Source organism: Pyrgilauda ruficollis, unplaced genomic scaffold, assembly GCF_017590135.1.
Source record: "Pyrgilauda ruficollis isolate IOZ18807 unplaced genomic scaffold, ASM1759013v1 scaffold60, whole genome shotgun sequence".
NCBI lineage: Eukaryota > Metazoa > Chordata > Aves > Passeriformes > Passeridae > Pyrgilauda > Pyrgilauda ruficollis.
The window spans coordinates 1,580,350-1,602,608 of record NW_024527711.1 but is presented as its reverse complement, the minus strand read 5'-3'; the positions used below and the strand labels follow the sequence as shown (position 1 = coordinate 1,602,608).

The window sequence follows — 22,259 nt, the reverse complement described above, 5'->3', positions numbered from 1 at the left end:
ACCGAGGCAGAGCACGTACAGTGAAGCCACTGCAGGTCTCTCTGAAACAGCTGTCACCTCATAGTCCTCATCAGAGGGCAACATTCACCATTATCAGAACAGAGAGAGGAAATCATAATTGCATTAGTAAGAGCTCACAGCAGAGCAGCCTTCACTGTAAGCAGGAGCATTGCAAAAATGACAATTGGGTTTAGCTTTTTACCTATCATATGTGCAACATTTTAGTACCCAATTCTCTCTTTTGCTGCTCTACTCTGCCATTGAATATATAATTGTATTTGGCTACATGGGCAGGGGCAATGTACAACTCCCTATGTGAAAGAATTAGTTCCATCAAAGTAAAATATATTGGTAGTCTCAGTAATAAAAAAAAAATTCCAAACTTAGAAGAAAAGTGTTCCACATCTTACTCCAGCTCCATTTGCACAAGGATTTGTCTGGAGTACATTGAACAATCTCCACTGCTGCTTACAGACAGCAGGGTTGCTTGAGCTGCCTGGTCAGAAGGCTACACACAGCAAAACCACAAAAAGGATGTGTCATGAGACCTAACACAGAAAAACACGGTTAACAAAAGCACCCATGTGCACAAGGGACACTGCTGCTCCTCCCCCACAAAATTAACAGCATCCTTAGATGTGTGGTTTAATGAGTCAGAGACTTCAGCAACAAGGCAAAAACTTTGGACTTCTAGCATGCACCCGGTCACCTGGTTTTTGTGCCATGGTGAAAATGCTCTAAACCAGTTCACATACCTAATTCAAGTTCTAGAAAGCCACAGAACTACAAACCTCCTCCTCCAAACATCTGCAATGACCCATAGAAAAACACACCCAGGGCAGGGAGTGTGCGTTAACACCCTGATTAAGACACCAATAGCTCCATATGGCGCTCCAGGTAGTTGCATTAGCGTGAAAGGGAAAGGTGTACTGCAGCATGGGAAGGCAAGGGCAGAAGGTAACACCAAACTCCTCAAACTACCAGTGCCCTTGCTGCCTCTACTTCATGCAACTGCATTTTTCAAGAGCTCCAAAGCAGGGAATTCAAGTAATTATACCACCTAGGAATGTATGCCCAAAGAGGCTCTACTAGAAACAAAACAATGCTGATACACATGAAACCAGAACACGAGGGTTAAGACTACCTTGAGCAAGGTTGCTTAAGGGATCAACTACACATCTCTATGCTATCTTTCTTGTATTGTGGCACATCAGACCTGTTAAGACATGAAGAACACACTCTTCTCACCTTGTGAGCCCTAGGTGTTGTGCATGCAGAACAAGGATCAGAAAACGTTCTGGGTCATGCAACTCAGCAGGTAAAGTGAGCAATGCTAATGTGACCAACTTTAAATCTCTGCAAGAGCAGTGTAACATCTTTTTCATAAAGTTGTGCATCAGGAAACCAAGGGCTGCCAGAGTAGCCACTGAACTCATGAGGAAGCAGGTTTGTGTAACTTATGTGGACTGCAGCCAACACATGAAGGTTAGCTCCTCGCTAGCAATCCACTAAATTACATCCTTAGGACACCACATGTAAATAACTTGTGAATGGAGCAAGTGAAACCATGTGAGTAGAAACTTGGCCAGGAACCTGAGATACTTACTGTCGCTGCCAGTTTTCCAGGAAGAGGCATTTGCAAATAAACAGCAAAAAAACACCGCCCAAAAATGAGAGTCAACCAGTGGTAACATATAGAAATACTACAAGTTTGGGTTAAGAGTCCAGAGCAAGGAAGAGAGGAAACGCAGGGAATTGTGGCACAGGCAACACAATCAAATGATGCTGTCCTAGGAGCTGCATGCTTTTTCACAGTGCAGCATTACTTACCCGAAAGGAAATGGTTTGTGTGCACTGAGGAATGCTCTGACTACACTACTATTCCTTAGGTACTCACTGCCCAAGCTTGTATTTTAAGCTGAATCATATAGGAAGCAACATGTAATTTTGCACCATTGCACTCAAATAGCAGAAGAACCCAAAGATGCTCACACACATGATCAGGGATTCCATCAATTTAGGTGGGGGACTTCCTTTGAAAATTAGTAACAGTGCATCACTTCACATAAACAAAGTTGCTAAAATTAAATGTTAACCTCTGGTTATGGCTTTCACTCTCCTTTCATCCAACACTCTTCCCCTACAACCTCACAAAAGAAAGAGCCAACGAACAGTGCTGGACACTTGCCATAACCAAAGGCTCATATTGCCCTTGTCAAAGGAGGTAATTTCCCCAAATGCATTCTTTCAATGAAGATATTCTTAGTGAGCTTTTAATTTCAGTAGAATTTATGTGGCCCTTAAAAATCCTCTACTCTCTCCCCTCCCACATTTAAATTTTTTTTTTTTTTTTTATGTTGAAAGACATAAAAGCTAGTACCACGCTTGAATGTTTGCCAGCTCATGGACTGCTCTCCCGGCACAGGCAAGCCCATCAGCTCAACAGTATCAGTTACCAACTCAGGTTTACCACACCACAACAAAAATAGACCTTCCCCAGATTAGTGGCAACTGAGTCAGGTCCACACCAACCATAACCTCTGCGATACCTCTACTTGCTTTATGCAATATGGGATTTTATCAAGCTTTGTGCTGAAGAGGGCAGAGCACACTAAGTACATCTAAACATGCACTCCAAGTGTTTCTTGTTCCACATGGAAGTGCTCAGGGCACCCATTGTACATATTATAGCCAGAACAGCAGCAGCCAAAGGATTTATGCCCAGCCCTGAGTCCATCTGAGCCGTGTTTGTGCGCCATTATCTAGCAATGCAGGGGTGGGCAAGGCTTATCTTCAGTGCACAGCTACAACCAACCAGCTGGCTCTGCAAGAGTTAGGTGGACCAAGAAAAGCTATTGTTTCAGGAACAAAGAGTGTTTGACAAAAACTGAAGCTGTTTGGGTGGTTCTGAACTGGGTAGTGGCATATGTCCTTTTAAGAGAAATGCAGTCTGCCTACAGCCTTGTGGTCTTTAGTGGTCATGTCAGGCCATCCCACCTTAACAGATAAATCCATGTGTAGATAGCAGCTGCAGAACTTTTGATTCTGCTTGTTTAGCAAGTTCTCCCCACTGCTAGTGTGCCTTCCAAAAGGGAGCTTCCCACAACTGGAACCGTGGAGCCTCCTCTGTCTTTCAGCTACTTGCAGTTTTTCAGTGTCCTGACTAGCACTTTTAAGTTCTGCATATTGTGATTATCTTCCCCAGTATCTAAAATAAAATCAATTTCCTGTTTCAGTATCAGATGAGCTCTCTTTTCAAATGAGTTTTTTTTGAGTGAACTGAGTGACTTCGAAGCTGTGGAAGCAACCACCTTTTTCTCTCTACTGGGTTCTTTCAGATACCAGATCTTAAGAACATGGGGACTTGCAGCAGCCTGAACACCCTTTCCTATTGTGTAACTGTCACTGAACTGCTGCCATGTTTCAGCTGAAGAACATGTCCATCCTAACTTGGCTCTTGACTGGTCTTAGAGCACTCTTCTTTTTGCTGAAAGACAAAAAAAAGGAAAACACTTTATAATTAGTCATTAGAATAATTTCCAGAGTTGCTTTACACTCGTTTGGCTATGCAACTATGCTATAAATACTAGGCTCTTCCAGATACTGGTTTAACAGTTGCCTCCCCACAATTTCATTTAGAACATTTTAAAAAGGCACAGAAGCCTTCCACTCTTTCCTGTTTTTCCAAGCTCACAATGTATTCTCAGCATTAAGATACTTGGAAACAGTAACATGATATACAAGTACTTACCTGTTCTTCCTAGCTGAACTCATCCTCTCACTTTTCACCTTGAAGCTCCAGAAACTTTTTGGCAAACAGCTCCATAGGAAACAATTAAAATAAACCAACCTTCATCACAGCTTCTTCATCCACTATCATCTGAGCAGTAACTTTCATTTGAAAGCGTTTACACCCTCCCCCCACAGGCTTTGAAATAAGCAGTTGGTCAGTGACACTTCCTCTCCTTCCCCCAAAGGGACTTACAGCCAGGATAACTGAAAGAGGATCTAAAACCAAAATTTATGTGTCAAGACTAGCATAAATGGTATCAATCTTAGAAACCATATTCCACTTTGTTTCAGTGCACATTGTAAATCTTTTTGTTCAGTGAATCTGTATACCAGGAATCACATTATGCCTGACCATAATTTCCAAGAATCCCAACAGTTCCCTGCTGCACTGACACGGATGTGACAGTGGCAGTAGATCTAGACCACCACACACCTCAAAAATGATGACATGATGTGTTAGTATACTCCACCTTGCAATCTGTGTTTTTTATGCAGCCTGGCTTTGTATACTACCCAGTGAAATTTAAGCATCCAAATGCTTGATTTCTTTAAGAGCACACTTGTCAGAATGAGCACTGAGACACGAAGACAGGTTTCTACATATGAACTTGGATTAAACTTAGACTGAGCATTTTCTTCTTTGAGCGAAGTCATCACACATTCCTACTTCTTCGTCTCTCCTTCAGGATCTTCCAACTGATTCTCCAGGTCAGGAAACTGGGTGGTTGCTTACTAGAGTCCACAGTGCCCAAAATCACTTCAGTAACAATGACAACCCATAGGTATTGCAGTGCAGCATAGTAAAGTACATATAAACTTCTCAGCTGCACAGGCTGAGGACCACACAGACACTGGAGCAGGTTTTCATTAACAGCGTTAAAGCAGAGCATACTGAAACAGGCGGGTTTTCAGTTCTCTTGTCACCTTTTATCTTTTCATAAGAGATGCAGCCACACCACGTATTTCTGCAACAGCACTGTAAGCTTCTTAGACACTGCAATTAAGGCCTGTTGGGTCAGGATAGATTTGGACATTGGCACTTTCAGGTGACCAGATTATCCAAGTCTGAGACACATAACACACGTTTCATCATGAACATCTCTGACAAGCTGTGACCAACAAGATCCATACACTGGCAAGCATCAAATTCTCCAAAACAGACCAAAGTGAACAACACACACAGAGAAAACTTGTTTTACTTCTCTCTTGCACCAGGTGTTCATTTGGATCGTTTCTGAAGCCATTTATTTTTTCCTACCTTAGATGAGGTATCAGTGGCACCTACATCTACAGATAAAGAAATAAGATATAAATAACAACATACAATTATCTGTGAAGTGGGGTGCACAGCATTCTCCTCAGAGCAGCATCACTGACTGCATGGGGATGGGGAGGGACTGAAGGGAACCACTGCAGGTCAAACCAAATTGCTTCTAAACCAGTTTAACAAAACATACTGTCGTTCAGCCAGCAAACCATCCTGGATGAGAATTTCACATGCACTTTTTCTGACAGTTATAGAAAAGATAATCAAGCTTGACCCAACCATTCCACTGCAATATTTACCATCCTTACCAGGTATCAGCTGCAGAGATAAAAGCATAGGCCTAAACTCTACAGTGGGCAACAGCTGTGACAGAAGTCATCGTGCCACTGCCCTTTATTTCGCCCACAGCTCCCCAGTCGAAAGGTATCTGCATAGAGGAGAAACAGAATAAGGAAAGAAATAAAAAGGGCTGTACTTGTAATTTGGAATTCTCCAGATATATGGAACTATTGATGCTACAAATTTTATTAAGAGAGCATTACACCCCCACCACTCCTTTTCTTCAGTGAGAAGCATGATAAAACAGGAGAACCTGCTTGTGAGGAGACGCACCCTCAGAACACTGGACTTTTTGCAGGATGGCATGCAAGTGGCTCAGTTTCTTTTAGTACCAGCAAATTTTGAAAGGCCACAATGTCCAGGTGAAGTATCTACAGAACATCACAACATCCTTCCTCCAGCACTTGTGTATCCTGTGGCACACACACCACCTGTGTAGTTATTGGGCAGCAACATCCTGAGCAAATGCATCGTACTTACCTCCAGGAGGAGCCAAAGAATGAAAAAAACCCTTGTGACTCCATTTTACCTGAGCTGTACCACTACTGGACTTTAGCCAAGACTTCAAGCAAGCCTGCAAAACTCTTCACAACTCTTTCCAATTAAATGTCCTCCTGGCACAATGAAGTGCTTTATTTCACAGGAATCAGCTGTAACTAGAAATGGTATTATTTCACAAGCCATGCAACACTTTCACCATCTTCCCTTCCAGTTTCAAGCACCAGCCTTCTACATATGGTTTCAGGGAACTCCAGTCCTCTTAAGGCTCACAGAGCTTTGACTACTCTCTCATTTGGTGAACGTGTATTTCCCATCCCCCAGCACAAAAGACTAGCACAAACAGGGATAATGTTCACTACACCAAAGTCTAAAAGCACTGCTCAAAAATTCCAGCCTACTTCCTGCATGCCAGCCAGAGGGCTGAAACTAAGACAGCACCTAGTCAGCTGGCTAAGCCCTGCCAATGCAAGACAGCAAGCACAGACAAAACAGTGGCAGACCAAGTCATCTTGGCCGCTCCCATACCACGCTGAGATGTCCTACACCATCTCATTTGCACTCTCAGCTTTTCCGAACATGATTTACATGTCTATGGACACAGAATTATACATTTGGGTTACAAGTGACCTCAAAGACCATCTGGTTTCAACCCTCTCCTGCCATGGGCAGGGACACCTTCCAGCAGACCAGGCTGCCCAGTGCCCCATCCAGCCTGGCCTTGAACAGTTCCAGGGATGGGACATCCACAGCTTCTCCGAGCAACCTGTGATGGTGCCTCACCACCCCCACAATAAAGAATTTCTGCTTTATATCTAATCTCAATCTAACCCCTTCCAGACATACTAAGGACTTTAAAAGGAAGCAAAGCTCCTCCTGCTGGTCACACCAAGCCGTATGTCTCTGACAACCAGACACCATTAGTACAATTATCAGGCATCGGACAGAGCCAGAACCCTTAAAAAACAACCTGAAACCAGGGAAGCGCAGGCTTCGCCGTCACAGACCTGCCGTGTGACAAGGGCACGTTCCAATCTGCTCCCTGCAGACAGCCGCCCCACCAAGCCCACCCTGCTCATTAACCCACAGGCCGTACTTGGTCCAAGGGCCAAGCGCCGTGGCTGGTGCAGCCCGCACGGGCCCCTCACCCGAACGGCGCGGGGGGCACAGCCCAAGAGCCAGCGGGCCACCCCGGCTCCTGCGCCACTGCACAGAGCGGCCTGCCCGTCCGCCAGCAGCACCGCCCAGCGCCCGAGACCGGCCGCCGCTCCTGCCACACACCCACCGAGCCCCGGGACAGACCCCCACCCCGCGGCCCCGCTCCCATCACCGAGAGGCGCTGCCTCAGCCAGAGCCGGCAGTCACCGAGTGACAATCGGCCGTGTCCTTCAGGGCACCCCTCCCCTCCCTGCCGCGCCCCTCCGGCTATTCCTCAGCCTCCCCCTTCTTTCTCAACCGCTCGCACAAGCTCTTCTTTGTCCCTTAAACCAAGACAAGACTCGCACCCTTCCCCCTTTTCCGACATCTTAACCCGGCTCCCCGACCGCTCCTCCAGAGCTAAGCGTCCCGCGCCATCAACATGGCGGCAACCACCGCCTCCTTCCCTACCCCGCTCCCCAACGCGGCCGCGCGGCGCGGGATCTGCCGGGAAATGGAGTCCACGCCCTGCACACTGCCGCGCTGTGGGAGCCCCAAAGAAACTACAAACCCCAGAAGCCGCCGCTGCCAAGGGGTGCCAGCCAATGGCGAGACGGCGGCGCGGGCAGTGGCCCCGCCTCGGCGGGCGAGAGGGGTGATGTCATTGCCCAGCGGGGGCCGCGGGGGCGCGCTGCGCGCCGCCGCTCATTGTGCTGGGCCGGTGCCGCGTCCGCTCCCGGAGCCGGCGGGGCCGCGCTCCCGCTGCTGCTGCGCTGCCGGGCGGGCGGCCCTGCGCGCATCCCCGCACACGGCTGCCTTGCGCCCAGCCCTGCAGCTCCTGTCCCGGCCGCGCTGGCCCCAGGGTGGCTCGACAGCGTTCCGGAGGGCTGCGCTGCGCTGCGCTGCACGGGCGGTGGGGACTGAACACGCGTCCCCGAGCGGGACTGCCTTGCGCCCAACCCCGCTGCACACATCCCGGGGAGCTGCCCTGCGCCGGGAGGGTGGCCAGCACCCATCCCGGTGGAAGTGGGCTGCCTCGCGCTCACCGGCGGGGTCCGCAGCTAGCCCGGCGTGCGGGGCTGCAGCGCCCAGCCCCGCTGCCCGTCCCCAGCGTGCGGCGGCCCGGGGCTGCCGCTCCTTCCCACCGCCGCTGACCGGCTCCTGGCTCCCGCCTCGTTTTATGGTCGTGGAGAGGGAGGAAAAATCCCAAACCAGGTGAGTTCTGCGCTGCTCTTCTCTTTTTGTGTGCTTTTCCGTGTCCTGTTACCTCCTCCCTCCCAGGCCCCCATCTCCCGATGCCCTTCCCGCACTGTGCGCTCCTCAGCGGGGAGCAGCGCTGCCGGGCGGGACTGCGCTGTCGTTCCCTGGTCCTGCTGAAAAAGGAGGGGCGGGAGGGACGGGGAAGGGGGGGGGAACCTAACCCGCTACATGGTCTCATCCCGCGGAGATGAGTCTCTCTCGCTGCTGTTCGGGCCCGGGGCTGCGCGTCCCGCAGCCCCCGGGAAACTCCCGAAACTCCGGGACGTTTCGGGCGCCCCGGAGATGCGCGGTCCCGGGCCGGCGGGGAGCCCTGTCTCGTTTGCCTCCCTCGCTGGGTAAGAGTGGAAAATAAGATGGATTTTGAATTGCTGTCGTTAAGCGCCGCAGAGCCTGAGAGAGCCGGGCTCCTGAGGACAGAAGGAATACGAGGTGTGCTGTAGGGTGGTTTTGGGGGCGTTGGTGGGCTGTGCGCGGCTTCGTTGCTTTGACACCGCTATTCCTCCCCTCTTTCAGGGAAACGGGGCAGATTTGAATCCAGCTGGCTCTGCACACAGCTCAGTCCTGGCTGTGTGCAGTTGGTCCAGGTTTCTTTTCCAAGTCACATCATGAGTTAGTATGTTAAAAATTCTTGGCTGGACAGTCTGATGTTTTATTTCAACTTCCAAACTACTGTTCTGATCTTTTTCACTTTTATTGTAAATACAAGAAGTGTCTCTGTTTTAAACTTTGTAGAAACTTCGTGCTCCAGCAGAGCTTCATTTTGGTGTGACTTTTTATTTGTTTCCCTGTTCCTTGCTGTTTGTGAGGTGCAATTTGGTTCTTTACTTGAGCAGTCCTAAGATATTAGTACAACATAAGAGATTTTTTTTCGTTATTATGTGACATCAGAAGGTTTTATCCCCTTCTGTAACTAAATTACTTCTGCAATTGCTGGTGGACCCCAGACACCTCATTTTGTGCTGGTGGCAATGAAATGTGTGCACACAGAGGGGTCCTGCTCGCTTCAAGTCTGTCAGTATCTTTCAGTGCCTTTTAAAGTTAATTTTCACCAAAGCCCCACTTGGAGGCTGTTCTGAGAGCAGCAAGAGTGTACAGCTGAGCTGATATTTTTAATTTTTTTCCTCCCCTCTGCTGCATATTTGCTTCTGCGCTTCTCTTGTGTAACTGGCACTGTGTGTCCTCTGGCAGGGCTCTCCCTGGAATTGCAGTGCTGGGGAGAGGGTGACATGAGTGCAAAGGGGACAATGAAACTCCCTGTTTGGTTTGCTCAAAGTGTTTGTAAACACCCAGGCGGTGTTGGGGTGTCCGTGTGCAAGGGATGGTGCTTTACAGCTTCCCCTCTTCCAGTGGGATAAACATGCTGCATCCACACCTCCTTGCATTTATTTTAACTGGGTTTTTTCCTTCCTTCCTCTTTACTACTGACTCAAAGGGGAAGAACAACAGTGCAGGCAGGCGTTGCCTTTGGTTGATCTTTTTTTAACATTTTTGTTTCCTGGAATGGCGTTTTCCTCTTTATTTTACAAGGGAGGGAACAGAGAATTTAATGGAGTGTTTCCCATCTTGGCTGTAAAAGGAGAAGTTTTATAGCAGTGATTTTGTTAGCTTGGGATAGAAGGCACTGGATATGAAGTGGTAATTTGAAAGTGTAGCCTGGGAATTGTTCTGGGAAATACTGATATAGAAGTTGGTGAGAAGAAGCAAAGAATCCATGGCCAGGGATTTTGCATTTAAATATCACAATTTTTGTGATGCATATATTTTAAAATTCTGTTTTCATCTTTCTATATGTATATATCTTGAACAAAACAAGCATAAATAGCAATGCATATGTATTTTATAACAATACATATGTATTTTTTATACATATGTGTATGTTTTTCAAAATTTATTACATTTTTTGGATTTAGAAAGACTTGTGACAATGTATGTTAGCATTGTCAAGCTATATTATACCATATCAGGAAGTGGATTAAAAACGTATCTCAGAAATATACACTATTGTATCAATTGGCTTAAATTTTGCCTTTCAGAAACTGAAATACAGACACATGAAAAGGGACTGAAAAAAGCTGAAAATCACTCAATGATTGCTGTGAAAAAACCCAGATGAACTAGGGGACCCTTCCTCTTGTCCCACAAAGACCTAAATGCAGTGTATATATTTACTCTGAATCAAGAATTCTCCAAAATGCTGGTTGTTGGAAGCAAAGAAAATGTCCCAGGAAGGCAGCACTAAACATTTCCTCAGGTCTCTTACTTTTTCCCCCCATTTCTTACTTGTGTGCAGTTTCCAAAGGGAAATTTAGGATTAGGTGGTCTCATGGTCATACTCTGCAGAGTTTTCTTGTCTTTTAGTCCTGTTTCTCATGAAATTGAGTATGATGCCAATTATTGGCTTCCTAGTGAATCTAGAAATCACATCCTTGCAATTGGGTTTTATGGGCATCACCTGTGTGCCCTGAACTGTGTTAAATTGCCTGTCCCAGAAGCGTTGCTGCCCTGGGATGCTTGCATGTCACCCAACCTCGTGTACGGGAAACCCAAAGACTGGTGGGATGAGGGGAACTGGGAAGAGCCAGAGCTGGGCCAGCCTTGCTGGCTTTTCAGCTTAACTTTCCTCTTTGCTCCAGAGATGAGCTGTGAGAGTACAGGGATTTCTGTAGCCTGTGGCTCTTCAGGGAGGAACTGCGGAGTTGCTTCCCAAGCAAGCAAGGGGAGAACAGTGTTTGCAGGCAAACAACCCCCATTTGTCACTCTGCTGTGACAGAGCTTTTCTCTGTTGGCTGCTCTGTGCCCTGTGCTCCCCATCTTCCCAGATCCAGCTGCAGGTGGTAGGTGTTCCTCACAGCCTGGGCTGGAGTGTGGTGGCTCTCTAATGCAAGCTGTAGAGAGCTTGTGGTTTGAGCTGCCTTGGTTTGGGTCCAAGCTGGCATCCCTCAACTGGCAAATTGAGACACTTGCTCTGAGTTTTGTGGTGTGTCCCAGAGAGGTGTATTTGCAGCTGGGTGTTTTGTGGGAGGCATAGGTTTGTTGGCATTTTCTTATTTTTACATAAAATGTAGCCAAACAAGGAATTATAATAGCTGGGATCTAGATAGATTCTGTTTCTCTTTTTAAGGCTAATTGCCTTTTTTTAAGGACAGGACCAGCAGTTTGAGTGCAAGCCTTGCTCTCTGAGTACAGAAGGAGGAGTGGGGAATGTGCTAGGTGCTAGATCGTGCATGTTGTCAAATAACCACCCAGGCAGTGAGAAAATTAGAGAGATTCATTGCAACTGTGTGGCTGGCATGGCAGCAGTGCAGAAAGTAGCACAAGATGGGCATACCTTGCAGTGATGAAGCTCTTTTAGATACTGATGCTCATGTGGATGTTTGCAAAACTTTGGAACAGGAGATTTAGGAGACAGTAAAATAATTTCCTATATTACAGATGGGTTTCTGACCCCAAAAACATCAGCCCAGTTGGAGAGATCTTAGGGCAGTTGGAGAGGTCTTGAGGCAGAGATGCTCAGCAACAGCTCTGCTTTGGCTGGAGGGCAGATGAGATGACCTGAGGCAGTGTTTTGATTGACTTCCTACTTTCCACAATTTCATTTTGCAGCAAGTCATTTAGCTTCCCGCTCCCTCCCAGTGCTTCTGTCAATAACTAACTAAATTCTCCTTTTATTTTTAATGGCTCTCTTACAGCGGGAAAGAAGTGGTCTGTCATGTTTGTCATATAATCCTGGTTGGCCTGTGAATAAATCATGGATTTAAAGTGGGGGGAGGGAAGGGGTTGAGTCAAATATTCCTCAGGTGCTAATATGTTGAAATAATTAGGACATAACAGGGATAAAACTTGTCCCTTAAAATCATTGTCAGCTTTTAAACAATCAAGACCACACTGAAGTCTGTTGCTGTTGCGGTAGTTTCATAAATAATTTGTGCTATTAAACATTGGCCCTGCATAAGGTATTAGTGAGATTTGTGTTGTAATGTCATTTGATTTCACCTTGCATAGATAAAAATTATTAGAGAGCTTTGTTGCTTTGGGTTGAGGAGAGATATTTAGGTTGTGAGCAGCTTGAGATTCACTTGCTATTTGTCATCTCTCCTCTCCTGGAGTTACTGCTTTCACTACACTGCAGAGGTGCACAGCTCTCTAATATACTTAAGGCAAAATTTAAACCTATTTAAAACCTATTTAACCTAGCTATTAGTTTCCTGAGATAATTAGGGAATACTTGTACAAACACAGGAGAAAACCTTCAGTTAAGTCTCACAGAAATCTGCTGCTGTCCTTTTAAAACATCACAGGATACCCTGTTTATTTTCTTTCCTTTTAGCAGAAATACTGTCTTTTGAGTACTGCTGAACTAAAAAGTTAACTGTAACCTTTAAGTATCTGAATAGTGTTTTCTTTTAGACCTTGAAAAGAGTAATGAGAAAAGGAAAGAGAGAAGAGGAAAGGGAGGAAAGGCTGTGCTGGCATGAAAAAAGATGAGCTTGTGCATGGTTTCTTAAAAGACTATATCCTGCAGGCTGAATTTAAAAGGGGAGGGAAAAAAAAAGAGGTGTTAGAGATGCCAGAGTACAGAAGTCAAGCCGTGCTTGGGTTACTGTGTCCTGCTAAAGATGCCCTCCATAGCGAGAGGGACTTCATGAAGGGCCCCAGCAGCCCAACCCACTCCTGCCCTGTGCTGCTTCTCCTCTGCAAGGAAGGTTCCAAAAACCCAGCTCTGCTTTTTTTGATTAAGCAAAAACTCAGTTTCTCAAAGGGCAGCATGTGTGCATTTAAAGTGGGAGTATTTCTTGATATAAATCCAGGCTGTTGTTTGTAAAAGAGAATTGTCATGGAACTACCATCCCGTAGGCTGGTGCTGAGCCTTGGTGCCAATTTTTTTGGAACAGTGCAGAAAATGAATCTGACTGCGTATGAGAGTCTCGCATCCCCCACAGTAACAATCATTTGCATGTGCTTTCCTGAGTGTTTTGGACCAAAATCCTTCCAGCCAAAAAAAAAATAAAAAATATTGCTTTGGCTGGAGGGATTACCCTGTTACCTGGCTCTGGAAGGATAGGACCCCTCTCCAGAGTAATCAAGCGGTTAGAATAGAATATTTTCAGTTGCAAGGAACCTACAAGGATCATCTAGCCCAGCTGCCTGAACAGCTCAGGGCTGACCATAAACATGTTAAGGGTGTTGTCCAAATGTCTATTGAACACTGACAGGCTGGGGTATTGACCCCCTCTCTAGGAAGCCTGTTGCAGTGTTTCACTATGCTCTTGGTAAAGAAATGCTTCCTCATGTCCAGTCTGAGCCTTCTCTGGTGCAGTTTTGAACCATTCCTATGCATCTTACCACTGGATATGAGGAGGAAGAGATCAGCACCTCTCTCTCCACCTCCATTTCTCAGGAAGCTTCAAGGAGCAATGAGGTCACTTCTTTTCTCAAAACCAGAGAAGCCCAAAGCCTTCAGTGCTCTCCATAGTGCTCTTCCAGCCCTGACTAAGCTGTGTGGGGTTGTACAGAATGTTTCACTGCTTACTGGGGTGTTGCTGAAGAGACAGCACCAGCTCCAGGGGAATTGCTCATGTCCTTGTTCCCACCTGCTTTCTCCCTGCTTGTTTTCCATCTGCTTGAGCCTCTTGCTCCAATGCAGCCACCCCAGCTGTACCTTCAGGAGCTTGGATACTCCCAGACTACAAATAAATCTGAGGAGTAGGTGTAAATGGAGACTTCAGCTGAAGAAGATGTGACACCTGTAGGAAACAGATTGTTAGAGGTGCTGAGTAGAAGAATTTGTGTCTGGTTAGTAGACATGTCTCCTGTAGGGTGAGACATGTTAAGTTTCATGTCTCACCCTACATGAGACATGAAACTTAAGGCACAGGAACTTGTAAAACTTCTGTCTTTCCAATGGTCATTCTTTTGCTCCAAATAGTCATTTATCCATAAATATGAGCATGATGAGAGATCCAGAAAAATCTGCTCCAGAAAAGTCCCAGATCCATGCTTGGGACATAGGCCATTAGTTGAGATGTGAATGCCAGCATTCAGATTTACAACCAATCAAAGAAAACTTAAAGGATTGCCAGGATTAGAAAAGAGATTTTGGGTTTGCTGTATTGCAAAGAACACTTTCAGTAATGAAAAGCGGACTTGAAAAATAATCATTAGCACTTCTCTGTGATTTAAATTTCATTGCCCAAACTTGGAGAAATGGAAAACAGATCAGTCAAGGCTTTTCATCTAACAAGTTTTTAAAGAAAGCCAGATTTGTGTCTAATTAGTGAGAATTTCTTCATGGTGCTTCTAGGGCCTGAAGAGTGGTGTTTTCCTGACAGTTGGGGCGGCATGGCAATATTTACTGAAAATGACATGCTTACTTAAAAACATGGTAAGACAACCTTGTATAACGTGAATTGACATCAGGAAATCCACTATGGCATCTCCATACTGTGTGGTCTTATTTTCCTGTTGCTTTTTGATGGTGGAATGGAGTTGTAAATTCCTCCTTCTCCAACACTGGAGATTGAGACTTTATTATAATAGCTATTGAACTTGATTAACTGAGAGAGAGGACAACTGCCACTTGAAAAAATAATTATTTTTCTGCTGTTCTTGCTTTACAGCTATTAACACAAATACCTGAAAAGTAAATGTAGGCTTGAAAAAGCTTTCCTGTCTCATTTGGTATCCCTGCTGGTCCTCTGGAGACATCAGATTATTCCATCCTGAGACGAGTAATCTTTAGAGGTGCAAATCAGGTAGCCTGAAATTGCTGTGGGGATGTCAGTTCATTTTTGCATATTCAGAAGAAGGTTAAGAGAAATAACATCAGCCTTTTTATTCTTGTATGCCCCCTGAAGTTCACAGTGAATGTGTCCTATGGAGAAAAGGTATAAATTCCGATAAACCGGTGGTAATAAGTTTGTTTAAACCCCAGCAAAGACTAGAGAAATCTCTAGCTGTCACAAAAAGGTAAGGGCAGGTTTGGGATTCTGTGTTTCTATGGACTGCCGAGGACATCAGAATAGTCAGCGTCTGGTTCACTGGAGGTGTAGCAGCAAGTTCCACCTGTGTGATGGTGGCTTTGGGCTCTGCTGTTCTTCTCTGTAATCCCTTTTTCTGTGGCATAATTACAGAATGTTCTTTTACTCTAAAGGGGATGTTTTGACACAGTTTGCAGCTAATTCCATATTTTCTGTCTAAAATTGGTCAAGTGCAATGAGTATCTGCACCATTGCAATCACTCCAGCCTTGTTGGCAGTAGCTGTCTTCTGTCTGCAGCCAACAGAGGATTGTGGTACCCTCTAATTTCTCAAATATAAAAATCCTTACTGTAAATATTTGCTCTTGAGAGTGTTAAGTACTTATGAGGGGATTCTTGAACAATGTTGGGTCTATTGAAAAAACCAAACATGTGAAGACTGTGTCAGAGTTACACGTACCAGCAGCTTGAAACTGTAGAAGCAGAGTCGGTGCCTGATTTCTCTATTGCATTTGTCCTTGTTCTGAACAATTTGTTCCTTCTAAAAAGGGAAATGTGCCCATTCCCTTGAAGTCAGCAGTATTCACATTTCTGAAATGTGGTAATAGCATTTTGCTTGTATTGATGTGTTTGTGCACACATAGAAAACCCTCAGATAGACACAGATTTGTTAACTCTTTAATTTCAGCCGGCAAACAAGTGTCTAAAGTAGAGCTCTTTAACTCCAGGCTAATGGATTTCTGCTCAACCTATTTAGGAGAAGGAAGCACGAGCATAGGACTTGGATAGAAACTGCTTTGTGGGATCTGTAGGAGTGAAGTCTCATTTTGTGTTGTGACCCTGCACTGAACACCTTGTGCAGGGTGTAGTGTATACTCAGTGCACAAACAGTAAGTGTTCTTTAGCAATTGTTAACTCCACATTCTGTCTCTTTGCCTATCACCAAAAACTGGAAAATAAACATATCCATATTGTGATTCTCACAATATGAGGTACTTCTAAGTAATTCCATTATGTTTGTAAATGACTTTTGCTGCTGTAGAGTGTTTCCCTCTACTAGGAAATATTTTTCTTCTTTTAAGTAGCAGTTCTGTTGTCACAGTTCTGCAGGAAAGCTGTGTCTTGGTGCACTTGCACTTAGTATGCACTTAGGTCACTGGTCCCTGTGTGTCACTAGGAAGCACTGACAAAAATGTCTTCAAAAGCATGGCTTGTGAGAAGTGTCTGCTGGGTCACATCCCTGTGCTGGAGATGCTGGAGACTGCCCTGTCCTGTGCCATTATACGTGGTTATTATGGACCATTCCTGAATTTTCTACTGCAGATGTGAATGTAGTATGGGGAACTTGTAAAGCTCCTTCTCATGCTGCTGCCTGGCCTTCATGTGTGCTTCCATCATGAGTAATTCACCTTGCTCATTGTGAGTATTCAGTCTTTTGTCAAGGGCCACCACATTTATATCAGTGTTGTCTCTGATCTGTTGTGCCTCTGGATTGGGAAACTGCCTGGATAAGTCTGTCTTAAAATTAATCTTTTTTGCTAGGTTAACTTTTTGGGATGGCATCCTCAGGCTGATTCATTTTGCAGCCATTTGGGTGGTTAGCTAGTATTTAATAATAATAAATAAAGGCATGTTTAAAACAAATCCCCCCTAGTTAAGAATTCGCAACTGAAGAAATTCAAAATAAATTGGGTATTGATTTGCACAATGAAATAACCAAGGAAAACATTCATTGTGGGCTGAAGCTAATTCTGTTAGAATAAATGGGCTGATTGTGAAATAAATATTAAATAAAGTATCTCATTAAGTTCCGCAGTTTTGCAAAAGCTGTCGCCACGGGGAGGAAGAACCTGGCGAGAATGATTGTTTGTTTACTGCAGCTGTCAGTCATTGCAGGGGAGAGCGTGGGGCATCAGTTTGTGGAGTAGCCGCTGGTAACCAGGTCATCCTGCTTAAATGTCAGGATTCTTGCTGGAAAATGTGTGAAACTCCATAAAAATTCTTTCCATCTTCTTAGCACATCTCTCACAATATTTCTCGTTTTGGTTGATGACATCAGTTCTTGGAGATACAGTGGAAGGTTTTAAAAATATCTCCTGGGCAATGCTGGGTGATGCTTAGCTAATGAATTTATTGATGTCTGCCTGATACTCCGGGGGGTTGATCCATTTCTTGTTCTTCCTCTGATGCAGTGTTTGAGTCATTAATCTCTTTATGGCTGCTCCTCTATTTTGTGTATAGATTGAGTTTTATTATCCATTGTAAGGTCTTTGGGATAGGACTTCTGTCTGTTAGTCCCCACTTTCAACAGTGAAAAATTTGCAGTTTTCTACAGTCTGTAGGTGTTACTGTAATATGAGTAACAGTGCTGTGACTTGGGTGGGAATAGCCATTAGTAGTTTTGGGGAAACAGTCTCCTTAATTTCATTGCAAATCAATTTATATAATTCACAGTTTCCTCTAGAAATTACATCTTTTGTACTTTGAAGGCAAGACAATTGAATTCTGCATATCTCTTGTGTTTATAGGCAAGTTCCTTCTAAACTTTGTTTCTTGGTTGCCTCCATGCATAAAATTGAGATAACCTCAGAGGGCTGCCTTGAATATTCATCAGTGATTTATTGTATGCCACTGAAGAAAAGTGTTACCAGCAATGCTAATGAAGTTTATTACTCAGCCCCTCTGCTGCACATTTATTGGTATTTCAAAGATCTGCAGTCTCCACAGTGAGCTCTAGCAAATTCTTGACTGGACTTAGCCTGTAGGTGACACTAATAACTTTGATTTATGTGGGGCTTTCCCTTTGGAAGAGCTCCAAAGAATTTTATAAACTGCAATGCAAGCCATAGTGTAAATATTGCCTTAGCAGCCTCCAGCTATCAGGGAGGTGCTGTGTGATGGATATTGCAGTGCAGCTGGATGTGAGGGGATAGCAAAGAAAAAAAGAGATCTGCAAGTGTTGGAGGTGACTTAAGGAGAGAAGTAAGAAAAAAAAGCAGCCACTACCTGAATTCTGATTTTTATCTTTGACATGATTGATTCTTACAGATCAAGTGACTCTCACATGAAAAGTGGCATTTTTGTCACAACCTCATGATGCTGTGGTCCTGGTTCAGTTCAAGTCGAGCAGAACAAGCCCTCCTAGCAACCAGGGTTTTCTTTTCATGCAGAGTGTGTGTGTTTCTGGATGTCTTAATTCAAATACTGGGGTGCAGCCATGTGTTTTCAGTGGTTCCTCAGGCTGGTGTGGTTGGCTCTGTGATTCCTTTCCCCCCTGAATCATAGGTGCCCCATGTTGCATTGTCTAAATAACATTGTTGTTTTAGGTCTCAGACACCATCATTGGAGAGAGAGATAGCAGAGTCAGAAGTGGGTCATTCTGGTTAATTTCTCGAAGGTGGGTAAGATAAAGCAGTGCCTCCGTGTATGATACAATCTGCCAGACCAGTTAGTGTTCTAATGGAACTAGGCACAGGGCTCAAGGTGTCAGATCACTTATGAATAAAGGAGTGGTCCAGCTTTTCTGTCCCATGCAGGAGCATCTCTTTTAGAAAGGTTTTGAGCACTTTCTCTACTCTAGTAGCTGAGTGCTGCAGCTTCAAGGGCTCAGAAGCAGTAGGTGGAGGTCCAGAAACCAGATAGCACAAATGAGTAGCTAGAACTGGAAGCTGTGATTGGAACAGTTGGAGAAGAAATGCATGGCTGCTGTGTGTGCTCTTGGTTGACAGGCACCAGTGTCCTGAACAACCAGCTAGCTGTAGCCAAACAAAAAATGGCAACAGCAGAGGTCAGCCCAATAGTGACAATGTGGATTCTGATTTTGGGCTCATCCCAGCCACCTGGGGATCAAAATAATTGTAGCAATAATATTGTTCTTTATAATTTTGCCAAAACACTCTTTCCTTCAGTAAATTATGAGCCTGTTGGCCAAGTTAGATGATTGTAAAAGCTTGGTTTTCTTAGAAAACAGGGCTAAAGTGTGTATAATGCTTTGAGGAGCAGGGAGCTTGTTGAATTCAGATGCTTGTTTGGCAGTGCTCATCCAAAGATTGCCTGGCATGGAGTGGAGGTTGCACTGTATCATGTTTAGGCTTGGTGTGGGCAAGCGAGTATTTCTTTTGGAGCACCTAATGGAGACCTCAGCAGTCAATGGAGCAGAGTTTGTGGCTTGGCTTTCTGCCTGGCTATAGGCTTACAGCCATCTTTACAGCAAAAACAAAACACAAAGTGTAATTATAGCCTGGTGGAAGAATTTATATTTTTGGTATATTCTGTTGCTGGGACTATTTTGAAGCCTCAGTGTCCAGGATTCTGGTCTTTCTAGATATTTAGTTCTGACATACATATTGATAGCAGTCAATGAGTGCATGAATGTTTAATTCAGTACATTTTTCAGTTTTAGGATCCCATTCATCCATATTGCTGTAATCGATTCCTTCTGGAAATGCTGTGGTAATTAGAGGAGAGAATGATTTGCAAGCAGTACTGTGACATGTGTAACCAACCTGTCTTGTTTTGAGCCTTTCATTACCTTAGCTTATTACTATAATTGTGTACCATCTCAAGGAGAAGTGTGAACTTTTCATTTGCATGTTAATGGCACTTTGTCTGGGAAGGTGCTACAGGGATTCAAGCAGTGCTGTGCAGAAAAAGTAACATGCCCAGTAAGAAAACAGTTTTGATGGTTAGTGGTTCAGACGTTGGTAATAATAAGGGTCTTTTTTCTTCTGATACAGCAAATACATCTTTCAAGTGGGCAAGACAACTGGTACGGTTTAGAAAGAGAATTGTTACAGAGAACTCCTTCCTGTAATCAGCATCTGTCTCCTCTTAGGAAAGAAGAAAGTGCTTGTAACTTGTGTACCCTTTTGAAAGGGAGAATGTATTGAGTCTTTATATGTGTTGTGATACACAGAGAAACGTTGGGAAAAGCTGTGTGCTGAAACTCACTGGCTTTCTCATGTGCGAGATGTGAAGCTTGTTTGGCATTTAAGGGCTTTGTCCAAGGCTCTGACATTTTACTCTCCAGCTTGTAGTTTTAAAAAGGAACATCTGGGATTTTATCCTAAGCCTGAAGTGGGTCCCAGTGTGTCTCAGTGTGGGATTGAGGTTGTTTGTCCTCTTGCAAAGAACAAGTACATGAAGGCTATTTTGGTTGTTCCTGGGAAAGTAGACTCTCCATCACACTTCTGCTTTTGCGTGGGAAGGGCTCCCTCTGAAGCCACAGAAATCCCTGTAAATATCAAAAATGCATCTTATGTCACATTTCAAATTCTTCATAATTCCCTTCTCTCCTGCTGTTTGCAAGAAACCCAAGCCACATGCTTTCCTCTCACCATCACCTCCTAGCCTGATGGATCCAAGAGGAATTGCCATTCTCTGTAGGTCAGACCTGTAGGAAAATGAGTAACATGGGCATAACAGCTTAACATTTCCATTTAGGGACAGTTGGATGAGCCTCAAGAGGGGAGACCTGCTGCTTTAAATGAAGAGTGACTGCTCAAGTGAGATTCCTTCTGGTTCCTGCAGCATCCCCTGGTCCATCATTGCATCCACAGTAGCTGTCAATGGCAAAATGCAGTTTCCACCTGTCAGAGCTCAGTGCTTTCTGGTGGGTGACTACAGGTTATGATCACTAAGAGGTAGGGAAAAGCCAGATAACAGCAGTATTTTTGTGCAGGGGAAAGCTCAGTGAGTGTTCTCAAGGAGACCTGACCAGCTGAGAGGGAGAGCACGGTTGACAGGGCTGCTTTTGCTTTAAGGATAATTAGTGGGATGTTGGCTAGGCTGTAAAATGAATGTGAAAAGTAATAACAAGGAGTTGGAGCCATAGAAAGAAGAAAAACTGGAAACCCTGAAGATACAAATTGGTCAAATTATTATTTTTTTTTTTTTCCCCCTCTGTGTGTGTGTGGAGATGCCAGTGATCTGAGATGAAATCTATCGAGGCTAGAGAGGTACAGCTGCAATAACTGAGATGTGAGAGGATGCTGGGTTGGATTAACCCTGAAGGGACTTATTTATTTATCTTTGATGAGGAGGCTTCACTGCTATACTTCTGCAGGAAATAACTCTCTTGCGAGCTGAAAGTAAACCAGTTCTTTGGTGAATGATCTGTGTGAACAGCAAAGGTGCAGGTTGGTGAGGCTTTGGTTGGGAAGAGTAAGGCTGTTCTGTGTAAAAAGGGAGGAGAGGGTTTAAGGGAAGCTGGGTGATGTCTGTTTTAAGCTGGAAATCTGAAATCTTCTTGGGTAAGTATCAGCTACTTGAGAACTAGAATGTTAAATCAGGATAAGCAGTATTTCTGTTTGAGTCTGGGAACAGAGGTGGCACAGAGGCACGGGTGTCTAGGAGAGAATTTGGACAGTTGTAGAGCAATGGGTGTGGCCTGTCTGCCTGGAAAAATGGTGAAGACTCCAGGAAAGGCTGGGCCATCATGGATGGTCTGTTTTCCAGCACCTAGGAGTGAGTGGGAAGAGAAGGTAGAAGAAAGTATTATCTTCTCTGTTGTGGTAGCTATAGCTTTATATAAACTTAGTTAAAAGGGAAAATTTCCTGAATATGGTATAAAAATAGTTCCCATAGAAAAACTCCACCCCTATTGCAACTTCCTTAACAGGCAAAGACAAAAATGCACATAGAGAGCATGATACCAGGGCAGAGGAAGGTGGATATTGAGACTGCAGAATGAAAAGATAATCATCAATGATAGTTAAGAAGAGCAAAGCAGAGTTGGGGATGTCAGCAGGGAAAGAGGCTGGAGAGGTAAAATAGTTCAACAAAGATGATAAGAGGCATAGGTCTGGTTTACATGGGGTTATTTCTGAGTTTCTCTCTTTGAACAAGTTACCTGATGTTACTTTTTCCCCATTTTGCCTGTGTACAGAGTGCTCAAAGATGGACAATAATTCTTAGTAAATAATTTTTCTATAGTACAGAATATAGTCAGGCTATCAGCCCCCAATTCAAGTTTTATCATGATACAGCCTT

The 22,259-nt window shown here is 44.5% G+C and overlaps 1 protein-coding gene across 2 annotated transcripts in view; it reads left to right on the top strand.

Moving 5' to 3' along the window:
• The first annotated feature begins 7,695 nt into the window (after positions 1-7,695).
• The window catches only part of RAB30 (RAB30, member RAS oncogene family), a 40,926-nt gene continuing 26,362 nt past the window's right edge, over positions 7,696-22,259 (top strand). Inside the window, exon 1 of one of the 2 annotated variants that reach the window (XM_041483699.1) lies at positions 7,696-8,248. The gene's annotated coding sequence lies outside the window, so the exon portion shown is untranslated. Of the gene's footprint in view, positions 8,249-8,525; positions 8,629-22,259 lie in introns of those variants that run through there. The other variant, XM_041483701.1, reaches the window with a different exon arrangement.